This window comes from Ovis canadensis, chromosome 16, assembly GCF_042477335.2.
Source record: "Ovis canadensis isolate MfBH-ARS-UI-01 breed Bighorn chromosome 16, ARS-UI_OviCan_v2, whole genome shotgun sequence".
NCBI lineage: Eukaryota > Metazoa > Chordata > Mammalia > Artiodactyla > Bovidae > Ovis > Ovis canadensis.
This window is the reverse complement of record NC_091260.1, coordinates 79,093,756-79,118,903: the sequence shown is the minus strand read 5'-3', so window position 1 is coordinate 79,118,903 and position 25,148 is coordinate 79,093,756. Positions and strand designations below refer to the sequence as shown.

The 25,148-nt window shown below is 45.3% G+C and overlaps 1 protein-coding gene across 1 annotated transcript in view; it reads left to right on the top strand.

The window, feature by feature from the left end:
* The window catches only part of ADCY2 (adenylate cyclase 2), a 463,502-nt gene that overhangs the window by 21,524 nt on the left and 416,830 nt on the right, over nt 1-25,148 (top strand). The window lies entirely within an intron of this gene.

Sequence of the window (25,148 nt, the reverse complement as noted above, 5' to 3'; positions counted from 1 at the left end):
TTTGCAACTCGCACCCCGCCTTTGTACTTCCTTCTCCAGCCCCTCGAGTCTCCCGTTGTTCTGGAATCCCCCTGGAGTGGGCACCGCTCTCTGTGCCTTGAAGTTGCAAAGACTGAACTTGAACTCTTTGCTCAGGGACCGGATCTCCAGATTTGGTGTCAACATGATGATGTCATAGCAGCAGGGAGACCTGCCGTTCCTCATGCTGAGCCTGGGAGGCTCTTGGTTTAGAAGAGGGCCATGTCTGGGGGATGCTAGGTCTTTAGGAGACGGTAGTCCAATGGGCTTTTCCCCTTGTGCTGGGGCCACGTGGTTCTTGTCTGCTGGTTGGTTGATCAGATGGTTCCAGGCACGGGTGCGGGTATCCTAGTTAGTAGCTTCAAGTTTGTAATTGATGCCAAGGGGTTCTGTTGCCATCGAGGGAGAGAGGAAGCTGAGTGCCAAGAGGGCTGTTGCTGAGCTGCTGGGGGCCAAGAGCCTGGGGAGGGAGAGGTGCAGGAACCACAGTCGTTAGGAGACTCCCCGGAGTTACTGGGGAGGCCGAGAAGAGAGACTCAACTTGGAACACACAGAAGGATTCAAGTGCCGATGTGTGTTACTTTCCAATTATCTTTTGATATTGACCTCTAATGTAATTCCACAGTGGAAAGAGAGCAGACTCTGTCTGATGTCAATACCTTTAGACCATGCAGTTTTTGCACCTGGTTTTGTGTCCTTGGAGAAGGAAATGGCAACCCAGGCCAGTAGTCTTGCCTGGAGAATCCCACAGACAGAGGACCCTGGTAGGCTGCGTTCCATGGGGTCACGAAGAGTTGGACATGACTGAGTGACTTCCCTTTGTGTCCTTAGTTTATAGTCTATGGGAACTTGAATAGAATCTGTACCCTAGTGTTGTGCGAACGTTGTGTAAATCTTAATTATGTTGAAATGGTTCATAGTGCTTTTCAGGCCTACTATATCCTTCTGCTTTCCTGTCTGTTCCTTCTATTAATTTTTGACAGTTTCATATTGAGACTGTCATATTGAAAAACCTTAATTTATCCACTTAAAAAATAATTATAATATCTAGTAGAACTATGGGTACCCTTGTTTTGTATTTTTCAAGTCTCCTGTAAATGTGTTATCATACTTTCAAAATTTGAAAAATAAAAAGAGAAAAAAAAAAAGTTCAAGTGCCAGGTCAAGAGCCTGAGCTGAACAGAGCCCTTGGGAAGTCCAAGAATGGGGTTTCCAGAGAATTCTGTCCTGTGATCTCAGACAAAGCATCCTCATCTTTGACCCTCAGTTCCTTCTGTGAAGGGAGAGGCTGGGCAGAGTGAACTCGGGTTGGTCTCTCTGGTGTAAAGGATGCTGAGATGGGGAGCTCAGATGGAGACGATGTTGTCCCTCTCCCAGAAGAGGCTCCCATGCTCAGAGAGGCTCCCCTGGCGTCTCCTCCTCGTTCCTCCACTCAAGCCTTTTGCAGCGCTGGGCGCCACCCCCCCCCCCACGCCTCTGCTCCCCATTTGCTCCACGAACACCCTCACCCACTGCTCTCAGTGGCACACGTGGTCCACCGCCCCTCCACCGTCACCCCAGTGCACGAGGACAGAAGCAGGAAGCAGGTTAAGAGCATCCTTTGCCGTCTGTGGCATGGACCCCGGGTCTTTCCTAGCACCGCGGCCACCTTTTAACAACGGAGCTTTCGAAGAAGCCTTCCTGTCTGGAGGCTTCCCTCGTAGCTCAGTTGGTAAAGAATCCACCTGCAATGCAGGAGACCTCGGTTAGATTTCTGGGTCGGGAAGATTCCCTGGAGAAGGGAAAGGCTACCCAGTCCAGTATTCTGGCCTGGAGAATCCCGTGGACTGTACAGTCCGTGGGGTCGCAAAGAGTCGGACAGGACTGAGTGACTTTCACTTTCCTGTCTGGAAGGACAAATACTCCTTCTGTTCAGAATTCTCTGAGCTTCCTTTTTTCACGTGAATGACACACTCTGTCGTGACTGGTGGATACTCGTGCGTTTCCTTCATTAACGTCATCTGGGGGCCTTCCCAAAGTGGCCTCCCCAGGTGCCTGGCTGCCCTCCCATCAGGAGACCCCCACCCTCTCTGGTCTCTCCTCAGCACTTACGGCCGTCTGCAGAGCGTGTTGCATAGCCCTCTCTCTACCCCTGTCTCCGGAGAACGTAAACTCCTTCCCCGTGGGATGTGACTGCCCCTGTTGCATCTTTGCACCTATAGGCGCTGTCCGTTGGTGGCACCCCGAGCTGCCTTCACGGGACTCGGCTTAGTAGATTGGTCTTTCCCTTCCCTTAGTGGATGGGTCTGTCTGTTGGCTTTGTGTGTGTGTCCACTCGTTTCTGCTTTTACTCATCTTCTGGTTTTACGACGCACGCTTGGGTTTAATTGCTGCTCTCAGCCTGTTCGTTAAGAAATCTCTGTAAGCATCTTCATTCCTTCGCTGTTCAGTCGCTCAGTCATGTCCGGCTCTTTGCGACCCTGTGGACTGCAGCACGCCAGGCTTCCCTGTCCATCACCAACTCCTGGAGTTTGCTCAAAGTCATGTCCGTTGAGTCAGTGATGAGCTCGAGTGCCTTAAACATCCTTATTTCAGAGTCATTTTACTTGCTAGGGTGGCTCAGGCAGTAAAGAATCTGCTTCTACTGTAGGAAACCAGAGTTTGATCCCGGGTTCAGGAAGATCCCCTGGAGATGGGAATGGCAACCCACTCCAGTATTCTTTTCTGGGAAATCCCATGGACAGGGAAACCTGGCAGGCTACAGCCCATGGGGTCACAGAGTCAGACACAACTAAGCGGCTGACATTTTCACTTTCACTTGTCTTCTGTTTACTTGAGGTCGATTTCCCAGCTGTTGGTTGGCTCTGTTTCTTGGCTCTAGCTTGGATGCTGTTGTTTACAACCTCGTGCTGAGATTTTCCACCTTGGCCTCTGCCCGTGACCCCACCCACGTCAGGGTTGCTGGCCTCACGCCGTCAGGACCCTGGGCAGGGTGGACTCCTGCGTGGAGCCTCAGCACTGTCGATGGGGCAGCCAGAGGGGCCGGCCTCCCCCACGACCTCTAGGGGCACAAGCGTTCGGGGCCACTTGCCTTGCGCTGTGCAGCTGCTCACACCTCTTGCCAGAAGAACGCCACTTTGAACTAATTAATTTATTCTTTTAACTTTGTATTTTATGTTGGAGTATAGAAGGAGGGCATAACAACCCACTTTGGTATTCTTGCCTGGAGAATCCCATGGATGGAGGAGCCTGGTGGGCTACAGTCCATGGGGTTGCATAGAGACAGACACGACTGAGCAACTAACACATACACACGCATGAACGCACGCACACGCGCACGCACACACACACACACACACGCACACACACACACACACACACACTTGAGTAAGGGCTTCCCAGGTGATGCTAGTGGTGAAGAGTCCGCCTGCCAATGCAGGCCACCCAGAAGATGCGGGTTTGACCCTGGGTCAGGAAGATCCCCTGGAGTAGGAAATGGCAACCTATTCCAGTATTATTGTCTGGGAAATCCTGTGGACTGAGAAGCCTGGTGGGCTACAGTCCTTGGGGTCACAGAGGACACAACTGAGAGACGGAACACACGCACAGAAACGGGGCTGGATACGCCCGCTTAGAAGGAGATGGGGTACGCAAGAGAAGAGTTGAGCTGGGCACCCAGGGTGGAGGAGAGGGAGTATGTATATATTCTTTTTCAGAGTATTTTCCCATTTAGCTTCTTATATAATATTGAGCAGAGCTCCCTGTGCTGGACAGTAGGTCCCTGTTGGTTGTCCAAATACCTGAGAAGTTACTTGAGCTAAGTGATTGGCGCTCACCCTTTGATTTTTCTCCGTAAGTCTCCATGTCATCTATGAATAGGAAGCTTTATTTCCTTCATTCCAGTGTTAATGTCTTATTTCTTCTTCCTGACATGTGCGCATCATCAGACCCTCCGGTAAAATTCTAAATGCAAGAAAGAAAGAAAAAAAAAAACCAAAAAAACAGAAGAGGCCACTTGAGCCCCATTCCTCTGCTGGAGTCTGAACTCCTTCTCAGCATTCCCGATCGTTCAGGAGGAGACCTGAAATGTGGTTATTCTGCCTGGTTAACCCAAAGTTGTCTCTCTGGCGTCTTTCGGTGTCAGCATCACAGATGCAGGCCCCTTGATGAACGCTGATGTTCTGACCTCCGAGAGGTGTTAGTAGGCTCGCTGCGCTTGAGGGAGTGAGCGCCAGGCTTGATCTGAGAGAGGATGCTTCCACGCCCAGTGCCGTTGTGAGGAGTGGCTGGGGTGCACCGATGGGGACAGTCCACACGGGGCCCCCCTCACTGCTGAAAACAGTGGCAAGTTCGGGGATCCCAAGACCCCCATGAGGTTCAGAACTTGCAGAAGGGCCTACAGAACCCTTTTAAGCTGTTAATACTCATGTTTACATATTTCCCAGGCGGTGCTAGAGGTAAAGAGCCCGCCTGCCAATGCAGGAGCTGTAAGAGACCAGGTGGTGCTAGAGGTAAAGAGCCCGCCTGCCAATGCAGGAGCTGTAAGAGACCTGGGTTCGATCCCTGGGTGGGGAAGATCCCCTGGAGGAGGGCATGGCAACCCACTCCAGTATTCTCGCCTGGAGAATCCCATGGACAGAGGAGCCTGGTGGGCTACAGTCCATACGGTCACAAAGAGTCAAATATGACTGGAGCAACTTAGCACACACGCATGGTTTCTTAAAGAACACAGTTTAGCATCAGCCAAGGGGAGTGTTCAGGAGAACTGCGGAGTGTGGAGTGTCTGTTGTCCGGTCTATCTGGAGACAACAACAGCCATGCCCTCCTAGCTGCGCGGGGAATAGCGCCTCCCTGGGAGGGTCATCAGAGCCTCGTGTGCCCAGGTTTTGCCTAGGACTCATCGTGTGCCCCTGCATGGCTGGCTGTGGGTCTCAGCCCCGCTACAGATAGAGCGGACTCTGTGTGGCCCTGAGCCCCCTTCCTGAATCACATCTCAGACGGTCTGCTGGCCAGAGCCTCCAGGGATGCAAACAGTCCTGTCAGGTGGGGCATTCCTGGGGTCCAAGAGATCCGCTCCCAGGAGCCCAGGGCAAAGGCCGATCTCGTTCTGCTGAAGTTGGTTCTTCCCCGCACGTTTGGGTGGAGTCCTGCTCTCAGCCATCGACAGCCAGCACACAACCCAGAGCCGGAGCCACCAGCACTGGTGTTGTCTGGAAGGTGCCGCCCCTGTTCTGGGTGCTTTCCCTCCACAAACCCGTTCCATCTTTTCATAGCTCCGTGGGGTGGGCGCCGTGGTACCTGAGCTCACCCAGCACCTAGACTTCCGCACCGGTCCCTCGATCACAGCCAGGCTTCGGGGGCAGTGAGCGGGACAGGAGATTTGAACTCAGGGGGACTGACTCCAGAGGCCAGTCTTACCTGGGATCCCGGTAGTTCTCAACTGGGAGCAGTTTCACTCCCAGGGACATTTCCCAGTCTGGCAGTGTCTCTGACTGTCACAGCCTGGTTAGGGGTCACCTAGTGTGTAGAAGCCAGAGATGCTGCTGTGAACCCTACAAATAGCCTACAGCACACAGGCCAGCAGCATCTCTAAGGATCACCCAGCCCGAGTGTCTCCAGGGCTGAGTCTGAGAAACTCTGTGTTTACCAAAGACCCAGTTCTTAAAGGCTCAGTAAGTGGAACTGTCCTGAGTGGCCAGGGCACCACTTCAGACTGATGGTTCTGCTTTGGATCAGAGAGGCATGATTTGGCAGCGTGTGGCCTGGAAAACGTACCCGCTGGAGAAAGGGTGGCAGGTTTGGAGGTTGGGCATTGACATGGTTTGGAAGCAGCCGCTGGTGAAATAAGGAAAATGTGGAGAAGACGCTGGTGGCTTTGCCCTCCCAGCCCTGAGTACGTGTGGAGACCTGGCGTCACTGGTAGTTTTAATTCAGCTCATGTCGCCCCCGATTTGGGTCCCCTCTCAGCCCATGCTGCCATCATCCCCACCCAGCTGACATGTGTTCCACACAGCCGCCTCCTGGATGAGAATTATTTAAAAATGACATTCGTTGGTGGTTCCCAGCAATCGGAGGGAAGCTGTGTGGTACATTGCAGAGTTGGAGGTTTCACTGTTAACAGTGGCGTGTGTGTATGCTGAGTGCACATACACGTGCGTGTGCGTGGGCTTGCACGCGCATACACACACACCTCTGCAGGGAGGGTCTGCCCGCCTGCTTCAGCTTGGACTGGGTTTGCTGAAATCCCCTGCCCACCGCCCGTTGGAGAAGGAAGTGGCAACCCACTCCAGTATTCTTGCCTGGAGAATTCCATGGACAGAAGAACCAGGTGGGCTATAGTCCACGGGGTCACAAGAGTTGGACACATCTTAGCAACTAAACCACCACCACCGCCGCCTCCCCACCGTGTGCAAGATGACCTCCCCATGATCAAAGGGTGGAGGTGCTATCAACACACTTGACCTTCTTTTCCTGAATGGTTGGAAACCACATGAAAAATTTGAACATGGCTAGGAGAGGAGGAAGCAAGTTATCAGTCTCCTGTATTCCTTTAGGTGAAGGGATCATTTTTGTTTTTCTGAAGACATCAGCAGCAGCACGTCTGGGGCCCCCAGTCCCCTCTTTTGTGCATTCCCGGGGCCGTCACACGGCACAGCAGCTCTTCCTGTCTGAGCAGCCTTCCTGATAGCCAGGTCCTATCCAGAGAGGCCTCATCACAGTTGACAAATAGTGGCTCCCAGCTCTGGAGCATAAAGTCCAAAATCAAGATATGGACAGGGTCACGTTCCCCCAAAGGCTCCGGGGCCGGCCCTTCCTTCCCTGCCCCTTCCAGCATCACGTGGCTGCTGGGAAACTCTGTGGATGGTAGACACACCTCTTCAACATCTGTCTCCATCATCTCATGGCACTCTTCTACCTGCGTCTCTTTGATTCTTATAAGGCCACCCATCATATTGGACTTAGGAAACTCATGATTCCTGCTTAACTTGACCATGTTTGCAAAGACCCTGATTTTAAAGATGGTCACATTCACAGGTGGGGCTTCCCAGGTGGCTCAGTGGTAAAGAATCCACCTGCCAGTGTAGGAGATGCGAGTTCGATCCCTGGGTTGGTAAGATCCCCTGGAATAGGACATGGTAACCTGCTCCAGTATTCTTGCCTGGAGAATTCCATGGAACAGAGGAATTTGTCCTGGTGAGCTCCAGTCCATGGGGTCGCAGAGAGTCAGACACAACTGAATACTCACTGGCTGGCTGGCCCAGGTATAGGGGTGAGGATTTGAACACATCTTTGGGGAGGACACCATTCAACTTGTGATAGATGGCATTTCATGGAAGTCACCCTGTTGGCTACGAGGACAGTCTCCTGCTGCAGGAAGCCAGGCCCATCTCGTGGCCTGTTGGCTCTCATATTTACTTCCCACTCTTAGATATTTGACAGCTGCTCTTGGTGTTGACTTTCACTTAAACTGCAAGTCCACCTGGAGATTAAATGTATGCTGTGGAGGTTTTTGACCCATTTTCAAACCAGGGTCTGCAGAAGTAGAAACATTCTTATGTGCGACTAGCCTGCTGAAATCAATCATCCACACTCAGGAACAGAAAGAGAAAATGACCTGTGATCAAGCGCATTGCCTTGTAGACAAGGAGAGCACCATAAACGAATGTTTGCACGTTAGGTTGGTTTGCTCCGCCTGTCTGATAATGAAAGTGCTTCTTTGAGGTTTTTGTAGGCATGCCATAACATTTTCCTTTTTTATGATATCTTTGGTTCACTTAGTGAAGCCTTAACTTTAAGGTGAGATTATATATATATATGTAATTTATTTACGTATTTTCACCCATGCTGGATCTTTGCTGCTGCACACTTTCTTTCTCTAGTTACGATGAGCAGGCTCTGCTGTCTAGTTGGGGTGCTTGGGCCTCTCGTTCCCGTGGCTTTTCTTGTTCCAGAGCACAGACTCTATGCACGTGGGCTTCAGTAGCGGCAGTGTGTAGATTCAATAGTGACCGGGCACCGGCTTAGTTGGTCCGTGGCCTATGGGAACTTCCCCGACCAGAGATTGAACCAGTTTCTCCTGCATTGACAGGCAGATTCTTGACCCCTGAAACACCAGGGAAACCCTCGGTGATGTTTTAATTTATGACTTTCCAACAAGGCAAATCCATTGCATCTCAGCTGAAAACCACTGACTTAGGACCTTCCCTTTGAGGTAAGAAGACTGTTAAGAAGGTGGCGAGTCAGGAAAGCAGTTGTCTACGGTGGCTGACGTTAGCCTGTGGTCCCTGGATTGGCCAAGTGAGGACCAGAGAGTGAGCTGCACTCGCGTTTGATTCTAGAGTTCTGCTTCCCTCGTACTAAGGGCTCACTGAATAGAGTTAAATAAAAACTTCCATTTCTGGCAGCCCCGTTTCTGCCTTGGCAGGGAGACCAGGTTGTGTTATTGTATAGATTTGTTAACTTACCAACGTGAACGGCTAACATTTTGCTCTTGGAAGAAGGGGCTTTCTTTGTCCTGTTACCTAAAAGGATGCCAGCCATTCAGCATGTTCCCATGTGTTTTCCTACAAAAATAGGACATCAGTGCTCAAACATCATTTTTTTTTAAATTGAGAAAAGGGTGAAAATGAAAGAAAAGAAAGGCCTCTTGTCAGCTTTGAAATGGTACAGAGTTGGTTTGTAAGTGCAGTGACTTGGAAAGCTATTAAAGAACCCAGTAGCATAGGAATGAAAGGAGAAAACCCAGCTTGTTCCTGGGGAGCCAAGAAAACCATCTCTGGGTGCTTCTGTGCACCTCAGCGGTTTCTTAGGGGACATTTTGGACTCAATATGAAAAAGAACAAATCAGACAAAAATGTAAAGTAATATACAAATTATGTCGTTAAATGACAAATATATATATATATATATATATATATATATATATATATATATATATATATATATATATTCTAACCCCTCTGCTTTTTGTTTTTGGAAAAAACAAAGGCCAGGAACATAGTGATGAAGTGTGAGTTTGAAGGAAGCACAGCACAGCTGGACGCAGCCCAAAGGGTAGTTATTTTGAGATTCCCACGTATTTCTGGCTGTTGAGCGTGGAGGTGGCATTTCTATATTCTCTTTACCCGTGTGTTCCCAGCCCGAGGATTGGGAAAACCACACAGGCTTGCAGTGAACGGAGAACGGGTCACCACCCTCCCTGGGGCTTCCCAGCCCCAACCCCGTGACCCTGCTTGAGTAGACAGTTCTATTGGTGTTTCTGGAACAATCTGTGTGTTCCCTTCTTCTTTTATCTCCTCCCGTGCTTTTCTCTAGAGGAGCCTAAGCTGGGGTCCTTAAGGTTGACATCTGCACTTAAATAGTTATTTGACTGCAGAAGGGATGCTGCCTGTTCTGACCTCCGAGCTTTGTGGTCCTCACTCTGCCCCGCCCCCAGGTCAACACTCCTTTTGAAGGCCGAGTGGCCCTGGAGGTGTTTCTGTTTGCTGCTCTGTTCCCAGCATGTTGCACGGTTTCAGACACGTGGAGATCACACCGCAAACTAACTGAACAAGTGGGCACATTCTCTCTGCTCGTTTCCTCCCCGGTGACGAGGAGAGACGCTACTTCCTGGATCCTGGTTCTTCCGTGCTCCAGGCAGCATTCAGTTACTTTACATACGTGACTTCCTGGTCTGTAAGACCCTGCGAAGACAATACTGTTATTACCTGCGATTTGAAGATGAGAAAGCTGAGACCCAGAGAGGTGAAGCAACTTTCCCAGAGTCACACAGCGAGGAGGAGAGCCAGCATTTGAACCCGGCATTCTGGCACCGTGATCGTCACACGTCATCTCCGCTTGCCTCATGTTTTTGGCGACCTTGTGGTGCCTTAGCAAATGAGGAACTATTGTGTGTCGAGGAATGGGGGCATTTGGGAATTCTGGATTGTTCTTTCTGAATCACTTTGGGGTTGCATGCGATCTGGAAAAACTTCATGGGGTGGGGGGAGCTATTGCTTCGGAGATGCCAAAAATTAATCCTATCACTGTTCTGAATTGCTAGTGATATTCCCATCTGGAGGTATTTTCATTCATCGGACGAGTCAGTAAGTGAAATGGGACATTTCGGCCCAGGGATTAAATGTCCACGTGTCCTTGTTAGTCAGTATTATTGTTTGGAAATCAAGGATTACTTTTATACTGAAATGAATGTAACTCTTATTTACAGATTCCCTGTGATTTCACTTCTTCTGCTCGTTTTCTCATCTGGGTCTGTCTTAGCTTCTGTGTACTAGTAACCAGCCCCTTCCTTCCCTGTTGGAAAAACCCTTCAGGCTCAAAAGTCCTTCTCCGGGGTGGCCCACTCTTCCAGTAAGGTACGCGTGCCCTGGGGGGTAGCCACTGTCACGAGGATCCTGGTCCTGTGTGTGCAGCTCTACGGGGTGGCCCACTCTTCCAGTAAGGTACGCGTGCCCTGGGGGGGGGTAGCCACTGTCACGAGGATCCTGGTCCTGTGTGTGCAGCTCTCACCGCCTCTGGAGAGGTCAGTGTGAGGTTAGAAGAAGGAATCAGGCTTGTAGTCTGGAGTCTGTAGTGTTTTCCTGAAAGAGCTGGAACTTTACAGGGGAGGAAGAATGTTCTGTAAGCTTTCAACACATCTGTTATTGACTCATTAAATGGAAACGTCTTTGATGGTGATATCTTAAGGCTTCCTGCATCGTGTGCCTTGTATTTGCTAGATGAGTTTATAAAATGCTGTATTTGTCGTAGACTTCCAGTGACTTTGACCTTGAATCGTGGATGTTGTTGTTATATTCAAAGAGACATACTCATGGGAGCTGGTGAATAATAGAACTTGTAATTGTCAGATGGGGACTGTGTGTGCATACCCACGTGTACATGCAGGGGAGCTGCCTTTGTGAAGGGGGGTGAATTCTAGACTCCAGGCTGGAGCAGCAAGTTCTCAGGAAAAAAAATACGTCCAGAGTTTGAATTATTTCCTATTAAGAGTTGCTAAGCAACACCTTACTTAGCTTTCTCGGTATTCGGTATTTCAGATTTCCTTTGCTCAGCAGCCGCTAACATCATCCTCACCCAGCAATTTCAGAGAGTTGAAAAACCAGAAATCAGAGTTTGGAAATGTGATGGTGCTAAAATGCTCAGGACAGAAAATCTAAGAGGAGAGAGGAGAAAACTACAGAGACAGAGGGAGCTCTGAAGATTTGTAGAGGGTCCCTGAGTATTGCCTGAGCCCAGCTTGGTACACACGGGAGAAGAACCTCTGGGAAAGAAATTCCTGGTACACGGCCTGCAGACCCACTCCAGTATTCCTCTCTGGGAAATCCCATAGATTTCCCATAGATATCTATCCCATAGATAGAGGAGCTTGGTGGATTACAGTTCATAGGGCTGCGAAAGAGCTGGACACGACTGAGCAAACACACAAGGCCTGGAGAGCAAGCAGGCAGGACAGATTCTTCAGTGATGAAGGAGAATCAGTTCATCAAGAAGATGTAATGGTTCCAAAAACCTGTATACCTAAGAGAGCTCCAAATGATGTGAAAGCCCGTATCTAACACAGAGACTGAAACACCCTATCTCCAACAGATGAGACAATAAGAAAGAAAATCAATAAGGATACAGACGATTCACAAAGTATCACCAGACAAGTTGATCTGATTGATATTTTTTGAGCTCTCCACCCAACCATGCAGAATATATGTTCTTTTCAACACATGTGGAATATTTACCAAGAGGGACCATATTCTGGATCATAAAAGTCCCATTAAGTTTAAAAGGATCACTTTTTGCACAAAGCTTGTGCTTTGGCCATAATGGACTTAAATTAGAAATCGATGACATAAAAGAGTTTGAAATATCAGTCAATATTTGTAAACTAAACAACCCATTTCTAAATGACCCTGAAGGCCAAGAAGAAATTACAAGGGGGTTTGGAAAGTATGTTGGATGGAATGAAATGACCATGTGACGGATTGGAGTTTGTAGGGGGCACCTAAACTGGCACTTAGAAATTTACACGGATGTTTATAGTACGAAAGAGGAAAAGGCTCAAATCAACAGCTGAAGCTTCCACCGTAAGAAACTGGGAAAAGGAGTACAAATTAGAAGAAAGGAAATAAAAAGGAATCTAAAAAAACAAAAAGTTGCGGGCAGAAAAACAATAAACAATAATCAGTGAAGTCAAAACCAGTTCTTTAGGGACATCCATAAAATTGATAAATCTCTATCCAGACTAATCAGAAATAAAGATAGAAGACAAAATCGCCAGGTTGGAAATGTGAGAAAGATTGTTCCTATATAGCCTACACACTTAAAAAGAAAATAGGGAAATATGAACAGTGTTACGCCATTAAGTTCCACAGTCTAGATGAAATGGACAAAGTCTTTGGAAAGCAGACTACTGAAGCTCATTCAAGAAAAAATAGAAAATTAAGTTGCTCTATATGTGTGAAATAATTTGAACATGTTGTTAAATGTCTTCCCCCAAAGGAAATTTCAGATCCAAGTCCTTCCCTGGTGAGTCCTGCCGAAGCTTAAGGGCGAAATAATCCCAACTGTACAAGTTCCTCTCCAAAACGAAGGAACGTAACTCCCAACTTATGTCATAAGGCCAGCATTACTCTGATACCAAAGATATTACAAGGAAAGGAAACTACAGATCAGTCTCTCTCTTGAACATAGATGTAAAAATTCTTTAAAAATTTTTAGTAAATTTAGTCCAGCAAAACAATAGAGTTTATATTAAGAATGCCGAGTTGGTTTAACATTCAAAAACCGATTCATGTGATTTACCGCATCAACAGGTCATTTCAGTAATTGCAGTGCCTACCATCATTTTGGTAGGTACGGAGAAAATACCTGATGAAATTCAACACGTACTCCTGGTAGCAACACTCAGCAATCTAGAAAGAGAGGACCTTCCTCAAACCGATAAAGAGCAATTTCAAAACAGTGTAGCACCATATAGCGTCATACTTATTAGGGAAGAACTGAGAGCTGTCACTTGGGATCTGGATAAGGTCAGGAGAAGAGTCAAAAGGTACAGACACTGGAATGCAAGAAGTTAGGCTGGCTTTATCTGTCTGAGTGTGCACTGTCCATTATATTAGAAGTCCTGAGGAACTTAAAAAATGCTGCTAGAACGAGGAAGTGAGTTTAGTGAGGTTGGCAATCCACTGCAGTGTTCTTGCCTGGAGAATTCCATGGACCGAGAAGCATGGAGGGCTTCAGTCCGTAGGGTTGCAAAGAGTTGGGATACGACTGAAGTGACTGAGCATGCACGCAGTTTATAAGGCTGGACATAAATTGTATTCCTAGATACGAGAATCTTTCAACCAGCAATTGAAAAACATATCATTTAATACAGCATCAAAATGTAAAATATACCCAGGAGTATATTTGAATGAATGTGTATAATTCATTTGTGCAGAAAAATATACGACCTTCTTGAACAGAAATGAATGAAATGAGTAACTGGAGAGACAGACTCTGTTCATGGATCTGAAGACTCAATGTGGCTAAGTTGGCAATTCTCCCTTAATTCCTTCTGTACAGTCAACGCAGTCTCAGCATGTTTTTTACAGAGTCACAAGCAGATTCTGAAATATGTATGGACGTGCAGAATACCTAGGACAGCTAAAACAAATATGAAAAAAGCAGAACATGGAGATCTCGCTCTACGGGATTTCAGTGTCTGTTATGAAACTCTAATAATCAACCTAGGATAGCGTTGGTGTAAAAATAGACATTCAGGCCAACGGAATACAATAGATTATTCAGAAATAGCCCATGCCTATGTAGTCAATTTATTCTTGACTGTGTTCCAAGCCAGTTTAATGGGGGAAAGGTATAAGCTTTTCAACAATAGCTGTGGAAAAAATTAGATGGTCTTGGGCAAAAAATAAATACGAAATAAAAAATTAACTCCAAACAGATCATAGGGTTAAAGTTAGTCCTAAAAAATATAAAACTTCCAGAAGAAAACATGGGAAAAGATCTTGGTACCGTTGGGTTAGGAAGCTTAATGTCAGTTTCTAAGAAAAAGCCCTGATCAGTAGGATTTGATAAAAAAATGTTAAAACTTATACTACTCAAAGACACTTTTTTGAAAGTAAATATGCAAGCCACGGACTGGAAAAAAGAGTTACAAAACACATACCTGGAGAAACAGCTGTACTTAGCGTGTGGAGTGCACTCTACCAACAGTTACATTTCAGTGGTGGCTCAGCTGAGAAAGAATCCGTCTGCAGTGCGGGAGACCTGGGTTCGATCTCTGGGTTGGAAAGATCCCCTGGAGAAGGAAAGGCTACCCATTCTAATATTCTGGCCTGGAGAAATCCATGGACAGAGGAGCCTGGTGGGCTACAGTCCGTGGGGTCACAAAGAGTCAGACACGACTGAGCAACTTTCACTTTCAAAATGGTAAAACCAGTGTATGAGGTTTTGTACACAAAGAATTTTCATACTCCATTCCGTATTATTGGTACAGTATCCTCAAATGGGAGGTGTGATTCCCATTTTAAACACGAAAGAGAACCCCCAAACCTGAGATACGGGCAGTGGCTTTGTGAGTCCCCTAAACCACATAGCAGGTGGGAGGCTGGAACCCGGGTGAGCTGCCACACTCTTCTGGCGGTGTCCCCTGTTGCCTTTATAGTGTCTCAAAGAAAAGTGTGGTCTTTAAGGAAGATGAAGTTGCTGGTGGTCTAAGAGAATGGTAATATTTTTGTTTTTATCAAGTCTAAAAAGGAGATGATTCCTCGAGCACAGATTTATTACCTATTTAATTTTTTATAAGATGGAGGAATCAGTTGCTGAGTTGTATTAAATTCAGTCTCTGTTCAGCTTGCTTTTTAAAAGAATTTTTAAAATTAAACATCGTACGTGCATAAAATGCCTAGGTCACCAATCTGTATTTCCTTTAATACCCTTCATATGGGGAAAGAAAAAGCCTTTTATTACTGTTGTACCTCCTGATGGAGAAGGCAACTAAAGAACCAAATCTTTTAAGAAGTGTAACACAGATACATCCCTCTAAAAATGGTGAAGCAATGAAGTAACTCTTTGGTTGACAGGTGAACCTTTTAGAAAGGAATTAAATGGGAGATTATTATAATAAAATAAAAAATAACTTTATCACATTGACCCAGATACAGATGAGTAGGCCAAGGGGAGGGAGAACTCGAGAGACTTGTCTTTTACGGCAGAGATGGAATCAAAACATAGTGAGGGTAGGGTGGACTATTCAGCAAGTGAAAAAAAAAGAATCCTTGATATAAATGAACAAATGAAAGAAGTTGATTTTTCTCATGGAAAGAATCTGATTCCTATTTTATTCCATATGAAAATAGAATCCTAGGTGGATTAAAATCTAAATGAGGAAAGTAAATCATTAAGGTTTTCATAGACATGTAGAGAAAAATCTCTATAACACCAGTGTAGGGAACGGTTTCTTAAATAAGACATGACGGGGAAAAACTCTTTTTTTAACTATGAAAGAACATTGATGGAGAGATGTAAAAGGAAAGACCCACGCCTGTTACTTTCCTTTCTTTGTAGGCACTCAAGAAGCAGCCTTACACGTGTGCCTAAGGAGGTACATAGACGAATTGCTGGGGACACGGGTAAATCAGTTACAGTGTTTTTGTTCAACGAAATACCAAATAAGTCTCAAAGGAATAAATAGATTTACATATATATAAACACTGAGAAATCTTGGAAGCTGAGTGGAAAAGGAAGTGGCCAAGTGATGCTAATTTTATATATAGCTCTATATGGAATACTTACAGTTGCGAGTATCAAAAGAATAAGAAAAAACATGAATGAGAAGAATAATGCACTGATATCTGCTTTTTGGTTTTGGAGGAAAGAAGATAAGATAACGTGAAAAGGAGGCTAACGGTGACTTTCCCAGTGTGTGTGCTTCATAAATATACACGTGTGTGTATATGAGCAAAATTGGATTGAAAGCTGCTGTGACATAAGGTTCAGTTTATGAGCTGTGTTTATGAGAAGCTGTCATATGATTTGTTGTACTTTTAAAAATTCTGGTTTTATTCTGTGCTTCACATTTTAGAATAAAATAGAAAAAACATCAGTTCTAGTGAACACCTGGTTTTGCTATGGGTGGTGGGTCCCAGCCCAGCTTTTGGAATCTGACCCCATTATCAGCCTTTGAGAGCAGCATCTCTCCCGCTGCTATCTGTCCTGCAGCCTCTGTGGGGTGATTGTTAACCGTCCTGGGAAAAAAAAAAAACCCATCATCATTCAGTCGCTAAGTCATGTCTGACTGTCTGCGACCCAGTGGACTGCAGCACACCGAGCTTCCCTGTCCTTCACTATAGCCCTCCTCATTTTTTTTAAACCCAAATGTGTGTTATTGCTAGTTGTAATAAAACATGTTCTATTTTTCAAACTTTAAAAATACTCTTCAGCATTCTGCCAATGCTTGGGAATGTAATATTGAGCAATGGTGTGATTTGGTCACTGGGATCCATATTTAACAGTAACTGAAAACTCAATCAAAATATTCAAAGAATATGATCACTTAAAAGAAATAGCTGAATGGTGATATCATCACATTTTCTTGGACTAAATACTTAGGGGATTAATTAATGGCCATAATCCTTAAATCCTATAAAATAATTGTTATTCTAATTGAATTAATTGTTTTCCTTGGAGACTTCGCTGTCCAGTGGTTAAGACTGTGCTTCCAATTCTAAGGGTGTGGACCTTGCCCTGGTTGGGGAACTAAGATCCCACATGCTGTAGGGCTTGGCCAAGAAAATATTTAAAAAAGCAGAATGTTACCTGTTTTCCTTGTTTCCAACTGTTTAAAAAAAAAAAAAAACAAGCAAAGCTGTTGACAAAACGAAGGACTAAAATGAAGGAATCTTTGCCTTCGAACTTTACGTATGCATATTGTTGAGTGTGACGTGTTGTATTTTTGAGTTTTTCTCTGCTGACCTGTGATGATAACAGTGATCACAATAGCATGGAAGAGTTAAGTGAAATAGCTATTGTAGATGGATTCAAATCCTGCCATCCTCTTCCTTCAGTTACCTTCTTCACATCTTTTTGTGTGTGTGTGATTTGAAACTGTATTTTTCAGGAAAATGCTAATTTTCTGACAAAATGCTAATACTTTTAAACTATGGCACTTAAATTTATTCATAGTCAACAGAAAACTTTAGAATTTCTAGAGATAGAAGACAAAAATCTGACAGCTTCAGTAAATCAGCTAGGAAAAACATGTATCCCAATCATATCAACAAACTCTGCTTTCTCAAGTTTGAGGGGGTCAAGACATGTGGATTTTGGAATTATATGTTTCCTGCTACTTTGTCGATGAAAACCCTGGACAGAACACAGAAGAGGGGAACAGAAAGAGATAAGGAAGCAGCAGAATCAGCAATTCATAAAGAAAAAGGCAAGGACGATTCCTGTAACACATATGTTTTAAGTGGGTAGTGGCAGGGGGTGAGGAGTGGTACTGGGGATCTAAAGAGCCTCATGATACAGGGAAGAATGCATCCTATAAATGAGCAGCACAGTATACAGTACATTTTATCAATTTACATCTGAATTTGACGTTTTCAAAGTTCTGATTTTTCTATATCAAGGTTCCATTTCAGTCAGTAGTCACTCCGTCGATTCTGACTCTTTGCGACCCCATGGACTACAGCACACCAGGCCTCCCTGTCCAGCACCAACTCCCGGAGTTTGCTCAAACTCATGTCCATCGCATCGGTGATGCCGTCCAGCCATCTCATCCTCTGTTGTCCCCGTCTCCTCCTGCCTTCAATCTTTTCCAGCATCAGGGTCTTTTCCAAAGAGTCAGTTCTTCCCATCGGGTGGCCAAAGTAATGGAGCCTCAGCTTGAGCATCAGTCTTAACAGTGAATAATCAGGACTGATCTCCTTTAGGATGAACTGGTTTGATCCCCTTGGTGTCCAAGGGACTCTCAAGAGTCTTCTCCAGCACCACAGTTCAAAAGCATCAATTCTTCGGTGTTCAGTTTTATGTTCCAACTCTCACATCCATATGTGACTACTGGAAAACATAGCTTTGACTAGACCAACCTTTGTTGGCTAAAATTCCATTTCGCAGGATAATTATTCCCTTGTCAATAATTTTCGTTTACTAAACTGTGGTCTTTTAGACTTCTGTTGAAAGACTTATTTCATGAATCAAGAGAGAAAGATGCTTAAATATTCTTTAGTGATGGCTGCATTTCCCAAAGCTACATTTCTCTCTGCCTTTGACTGTTTCTTTTTTTCCTTTCTGACATGTCTTCCTTTTCAGTTATTTGCTGGGGCTTCACCGCCGTTACCCTCAGTGTGCTGAGTGCAGAAATTTGGTCAACGTTGAATGCTTTGCATCCTAGGTCATCTTCTCGCTCCATATGCCATTAAGGAGGAAAAAAATTAGCATGTAGATACTTACCTTCTTTCCTTGTTGGAAATGAATGGCAAACCACTTCAGTATTCTTGCCTTGAGAACCCCATGAATAGTATGAAAAGGCAAAATGATAGGATATTGAAAGAGGAACTCCTCAGGTCAGTAGGTGCCCAATATGCTACTGGAGATCAGTGGAGAAATAACTCCAGAAAGAATGAAGGGATGGAGCCAAAGCAAAAACAATACCCAGCTGTGGATGTGACTGGTGATAGAAGCAAGGTCCGATGCTGTAAAGAGCAGTATTGCATAGGAACCTGGAATGTCAGGTCCATGAATCAAGGCAAATTGGAAGTGGTCAAACAAGAGACAGCAAGAGTGAACATCGACATTCTAGGAATCAGCGAACTAAAATGGACTGGAATGGGGGAATTTAACTCAGATGACCATTATATCTACTACTGCGGGCAGGAATCCCTCAGAAGAAATGGAGTAGCCATCATGGTCAACAAAAGAGTCCGAAATGCAGTACTTGGATGCAATCTCAAAAACGACAGAATGATCTCTGTTCATTTCCAAGGCAAACCATTCAATATCACCGTAATCCAAGTCTATGCCCTAACCAGTAATGCTGAAGAAGCTGAAGTTGAGCAGCTCTATGAAGACCTACAAGACCTTTTAGGACTAACACCCAAAAAAGATGTCCTTTTCATTATAGGGGACTGGAATGCAAAAGTAGGAAGTCAAGAAACACCTGGAGTAACAGGCAAATTTGGCCTTGGAATGTGGAATGAAGCAGGGCAAAGACTAATAGAGTTTTGCCAAGAAAATGCACTGGTCATAGCAAACACCCTCTTCCAACAACACAAGAGAAGACTCTCCACATGGACATCACCAGATGGTCAACACCGAAATCAGATTGAATATATTCTTTGCAGCCAAAGATGGAGAAGCTCTATACAGTCAAGAAAAACAAGACCAGGAGCTGACTGTGGCTCAGATCATGAACTCCTTATTACCAAATTCAGACTTAAAGTGAAGAAACTAGGGAAAACCACTAGACCATTCAGGTATGACCTAAATCAAATCCCTTATGATTATAGAGTGGAAGTGAGAAATAGATTTAAGGGCCTAGATCTGATAGATAGAGTGCCTGATGAACTATGGAATGAGGTTCATGACATTGTACAGGAGAAAGGGATCAAGACCATCCCCATGGAAAAGAAATGCAAAAAAGCAAAATGGCTGTCTGGGGAGGCCTTAAAATAGCTGTGAAAAGAAGAGAGGTTAAAAGCAAAGGAGAAAAGGAAAGATATAAGCATCTAAATGCAGAGTTCCAAAGAATAGCAAGAAGAGATAAGAAAGCCTTCTTCAGCGATCAGTGCAAAGAAATCGAGGAAAAGAACAGAATGGGAAAGACTAGAGATCTCTTCAAGAAAATTAGAGAAACCAAGGGAACATTTCATGCAAAGATGGGCTCGATAAAGGACAGAAATGGTCTGGACCTAACAGAAGCAGACGATATTAAGAAGAGGTGGCAAGAATACACAGAAGAACTGTACAAAAAAGATCTTCACGACCTGGATAATCACGATGGTGTGATCACTCATCTAGAGCCAGACATCCTGGAATGTGAAGTCAAGTGGGCCTTAGAAAGCATCACTATGAACAAAGCTAGTGGAGGTGATGGAATTCCAGTTGAGCTATTTCAAATCCTGAGAGATGATGCTGTGAAAGTGCTGCACTCACTATGCCAGCAAGTTTGGAAAACTCAGCAGTGGCCACAGGACTGGAAAAGGTCAGTTTGCATTCCAATCCCGAAGAAAGGCAATGCCAAAGAATGCTCAAACTACCACACAATTGCACTCATCTCACATGCTAGTAAAGTAATGGTCACAATTCTCTAAGCCAGGCTTCAGCAATACATGAACTGTGAAATTCCTGATGTTCAAGCTGGATTTAGAAAAGGCAGAGGAACCAGAGATCAAATTGCCAACATCCACTGGATCATGGAAAAAGCAAGAGAGTTCCAGAAAAACATCTATTTCTGCTTTATTGACTATGCTAAAGCCTTTGACTGTGTGGATAACAATAAAGTGTGGAAAATTCTGAAAGAGATGGGAATACCAGACCACCTGACCTGCCTCTTGAGAAATCTGTATGCAGGTCAGGAAGCAACAGTTAGAACTGGACATGGAACGACAGACTGGTTCCAAATAGGAAAAGGAGTACGTCAAGGCTGTATATTGTCACCCTGATTATTTAACTTCTATGCAGAGTACATCATGAGAAACGCTGGACTGGAAGAAACACAAGCTGGAATCAAGATTGCTGGGAGAAATATCAATAACCTCAGATATGCAGATGACACCACCCTTATGGCAGAAAGTGAAGAGGAACTAAAAAGCCTTTTGATGAAAGTGAAAGAGGAGAGTGAAAAAGTTTGCTTAAAGCTCAACATTCAGAAAACCAAGATCGTGGCATCTGGTCCCATCCCTTCATGGGAAACAGATGGAGAAACAGTGGAAACAGTGTCAGACTTTATTTTGGGGGGCTCCAAAATCACTGTAGTTGGTGACTGCAGCCATGAAATTAAAAGACGCTTACTCCTTGGAAGGAAACTTATGACCAACCTAGATAGTATGTTAAAAAGCAGAGACATTACTTTGCCGACTAAGGTCTGTCTAGTCAAGGCTATGGTCTTTCCAGTGGTCACGTATGGATGTGAGAGTTGGACTGTGAAGAAGGCTGAGCACCGAAGAATTGATGCTATTGAACTGTGGTGTTGGAGAAGACTCTTGAGAGTCCCTTGGACTGCAAGGAAATCCAACCAGTCCATTCTAAAGGAGATCAGCCTTGGGATTTCTTTGGAAGGAATGATGCTAAAGCTGAAACTCCAATACTTTGGCCACCTCATGTGAAGAGTTGACTCATTGGAAAAGACTCTGATGCTGGGAGGGATTGGGGGCAGGAGAAGGGGACGACCGAGGATGAGATGGCTAGGTGGCATCACTGACTCGATGGATGTGAGTCTGAGTGAACTCTGGGAGTTGGTGATGGACAGGGAGGCCTGGTGTGCTGCGATTCATGGGGTTGCAAAGAGTCAGACACGACTGAGTGATTGAACTGAACTGAAGTGAAAGGCACCCAGGCTAAGCAGGGGCGTATGGATGCTCTGTACTCTTAGGATATGGGCACAACCCCCAAGGACTGTCTTAGGAACTGCAAACAGAAACAGGCCTTGACAGTCTAGCGGGGCTTCTATCTCCTGGCCTCTGCTGTGACTCTTGTGGTTTCGTCAGATTGTTTGTGAGTTCGCAGTGGGAAGAACACATTCTTTTTTTTTTTTTTTTTCAATTTATTGTTAAATGGAGGATGATGACTTTACAGGGTTGTGTTGGTTTCTGCCCTACAACTGAATCAGCCATACCTATAACATAAATGTTCTCCCACTTGAATTTCCCTCCTAAGCCCCCACCCCACCCACCTAGGTCATCACAGACCTAGGTTGAGCTCCTGTGCTATCAGCAACTTCCCACTATTTATGGAATGCAGAGATTCTTGACCCCACGGTGGGGGTGGGGGGTTCCTACAAAGTTGTGTCCCACCTGTTGTGATTATCAATGGCCAGTTGTTTCAGTCAAGACTTCTCGGGTGTCTGTCCTGTTCGATGACTGTGAGGGGCCAGCGTCTCTGCTGTGGCTTGACAGGCTGATCTGATCATGGGGATTAATCCAACTCACCCAGAATGCCAATTCATGGTTTGATTGCTGTTTAGAGAGTGCTCCTGTCTGCTAACCAGAATACCTTCTTTCTGGTGTTAGGTTACCTGGGAAACCTATTCAGTTGGGTGTGTGTTGAAGGTCAGATCAGAACAAAGAGGGTCAGGAGCGTTCCTTGGGTGTTTCATTCAGGCTGTGACAGAGTCTGAAGAATAGAATGAGGTTGTTGTTTTTGATGGGTTATGCTGGGCAGGAGTCTCAGGCTGTGTTGCTTGGAGCTCCTCTAGGATCAGTTTCAACATCCTACTGATACTCTCAAGGGAGCCAACTTCAAGTCTCCTATAGACAGTTGGTTCGGGAAGAGGACAAATATTTGAGAATACAAGCATTATTTTCTTCCACTGGAGGAAAACTGAGGCTTGGTTTAGACTGATGTCATCTCTTCTGGATGCTCCTTTACTCATCATTTAACCCGTGTCCTCCTGTGGGAACCTGTCATTTTGCCATCTGATGTCATGGGAATCTCCAGCAGGACCTGGAGTCTGTGTCCAGCAGAGATAGTTCAGGCATAGGACCAGCCATTTCTAAGCTCTGGGAACACTACCAATGCATATAAGCTGTTGCTAACAAATAAATACGCTTTTCCTTAAGAGTTCAGGAAGATTTCTAATTAAATCCAAGTGCGTAAATTCCAAATAGCTGACTCATTAGAAAACGCCTTGATAGGCAAAAGGAGAAGAGGGCAGAAGATGAGATGGTTGGATGGCATTACCGACTCAGTTCAGTTCAGTTCAGTTCAGTCGCTCAGTTGTGTCCTAGTCTTTACGACCCCATGGACTGCAGCACTCCAGGCCTCCCTGTCCATCACCAACTCCTGTAGTTCACCCAAACTCATGTCCATTGAGTCGATGATGCCATCCAACCATCTCATCCTCTGTCATCCCCTTCTCCTCCTGCCCTCAATCTTTCCCAACATCAGGGTCTTTTCCAATGAGTCAGTTCTTTGCATCAGGTGCCAAAATATTGGAGTTTCAGCTTCAGTGTCAGTTCTTCCACTGAACACTAAGGACTGATCTCCTTTAGGATGGAGTGGTTTGATCTCCTTGTAGTCCGAGGGACTCTAAAGAGTCTTCTCTACCACCACAGTTCAAAAGCATCAATTCTTTGATGCCCAGCTTTCTTTATGGTCCAACTCTCACATCCATACATGACTACTGATAAAAACCATAGCCTTGACTAGATGGACCTTTGTTGACAAAGTAATGTCTCTGCTTTTTCATATGCTCTCTAGGTTGGTCATAACTGTCCTTTGAAGGAATAAGTGTCTTTTAATTTCATGGCTGCAGTCACCATCTTCAGTGATTTTGGAGCCCCAAAAATAAAGTCAGCCGCTATTTCCACTGTCTCCCCATCTATTTGCCATGAAGTGATGGGACTGGATTCCATGGTCTTAGTTTTCTGAATGTTGAGCCTTAAGCCAACTTTTTCACTCTCTTCTTTCACTTTCATCAAGAGGCTCTTTAATTCTTCTTCACTTTCTGCCATAAGAGTGGTGTCATCTGCATATCTGAGGTTATTGATAATTCTCCCAGCAATCTTGATTCCAGTTTGTGCTTCTTCCAGCCCAGCGTTTCTCATGATGTACTCTGCATATAAGTTAAATAAACAGGGTGACAATATACAGGCTTGACGTACTCCTTTCCCAATTTGGAACCAGTCTATTGTTCCATGTCCAGTTCTAACTGTTGCTTCCTGACCTGCATACAAATTTCTCAGGAGGCAGTTCAGGTGGTCTGGTCTTCCCATGTCTTTCAGAATTTTCCACAGTTTAATGGACATGAATCTGAGCAAACTCTGGGAGACAGTGAAGGACAGAGGAGCCTGGCATGCTGCAGTCCTTGGGGTTGCAAAGCACTGGACACGACTTAGTGAGTGAACAACAAAAACAACAATGAGCAGGGCTAATTGGAGGCTGTGTTGACAGCTGAGAGAATAGCTGAGGTTTCTGGAACAGCTTGGGTGTTGGCCATCATGCCTGTGTGGTCAGCAGTGGGACCCCAGGTGAACTCCCAAATGTGGCTCTGGCCTCACTCATAACCCTGAGATGTTTCTGTCCAACAGGACCGAACAGCAGAAACTCCAACACTTACAGCTGTTAGATAGGAATACTCTCCTCAAGTTGGCAGGTACTTTTCCCCCAGTGGTAATGAAGTGACTCAGTAATGGTGGATTTCGGTAGATAAAGGCCAGTGTTAAAATTTTAGAAGCCCTTGGAAATCTCAACATTCTCACTTTGATTTCTGAGCAGAGTCTCATTGAATAGAAATGCAGGTGATTCTCAGTATTTGTGGCTTTCAGATTTGCGAATTTGACTACTTGCTAAAATGCATTTATGACCCCAAAGGTGATGGTTGTGGTCATTTCTGGAAATGGGCAGATCTCCGCTGAGCTGAAACAAGGTGCTGCTCTGCCTCATGGTTTCAGCTCATGCTGTGTGCAAGCATCCCTTTTGTAATTTACTTACTGCCACTTTTTTTTCCTTTTTCTTTTTGTATTTTGGTGCTTTGTGTTAATGATGTCACTGCTTCAGCTGCTCTCCAAGCATCTTGCTGAGGTGGTGTCCAGTATTGCTGACATCAGGATGGCAGTGATATGCCTTCCGGAGAAAATATGTGTCAGAGAAGCCAGAGATTTCAGTGTTAAGTCAGCATTATATAGAAAATAAGGTGCCTTTAACAGAAATATAATAAAACAAGGTTCTGTATTGATAGGTTGAGGAGAATGCTGTGACCAGGGGCCTACAGAAGCCTGGCCCCATTTTTAATGGTTCGGTACTCACAAATCACCTGGCTTCCCAGGTGGCTCAGTGGCAAGGAATATTCCTGGCAATGCAGGAGATGTGGGTTCGATCCCTGGATCGGGAAGCTCCCCCGGAGGAGGAAATGGCAACCCACTCTAGTATTCTTTGCCTGGAGAATCCCGTGGACAGAGGAGCCTAGTGGGCTACAGACATGACTGAGTGACTGGGCTCAC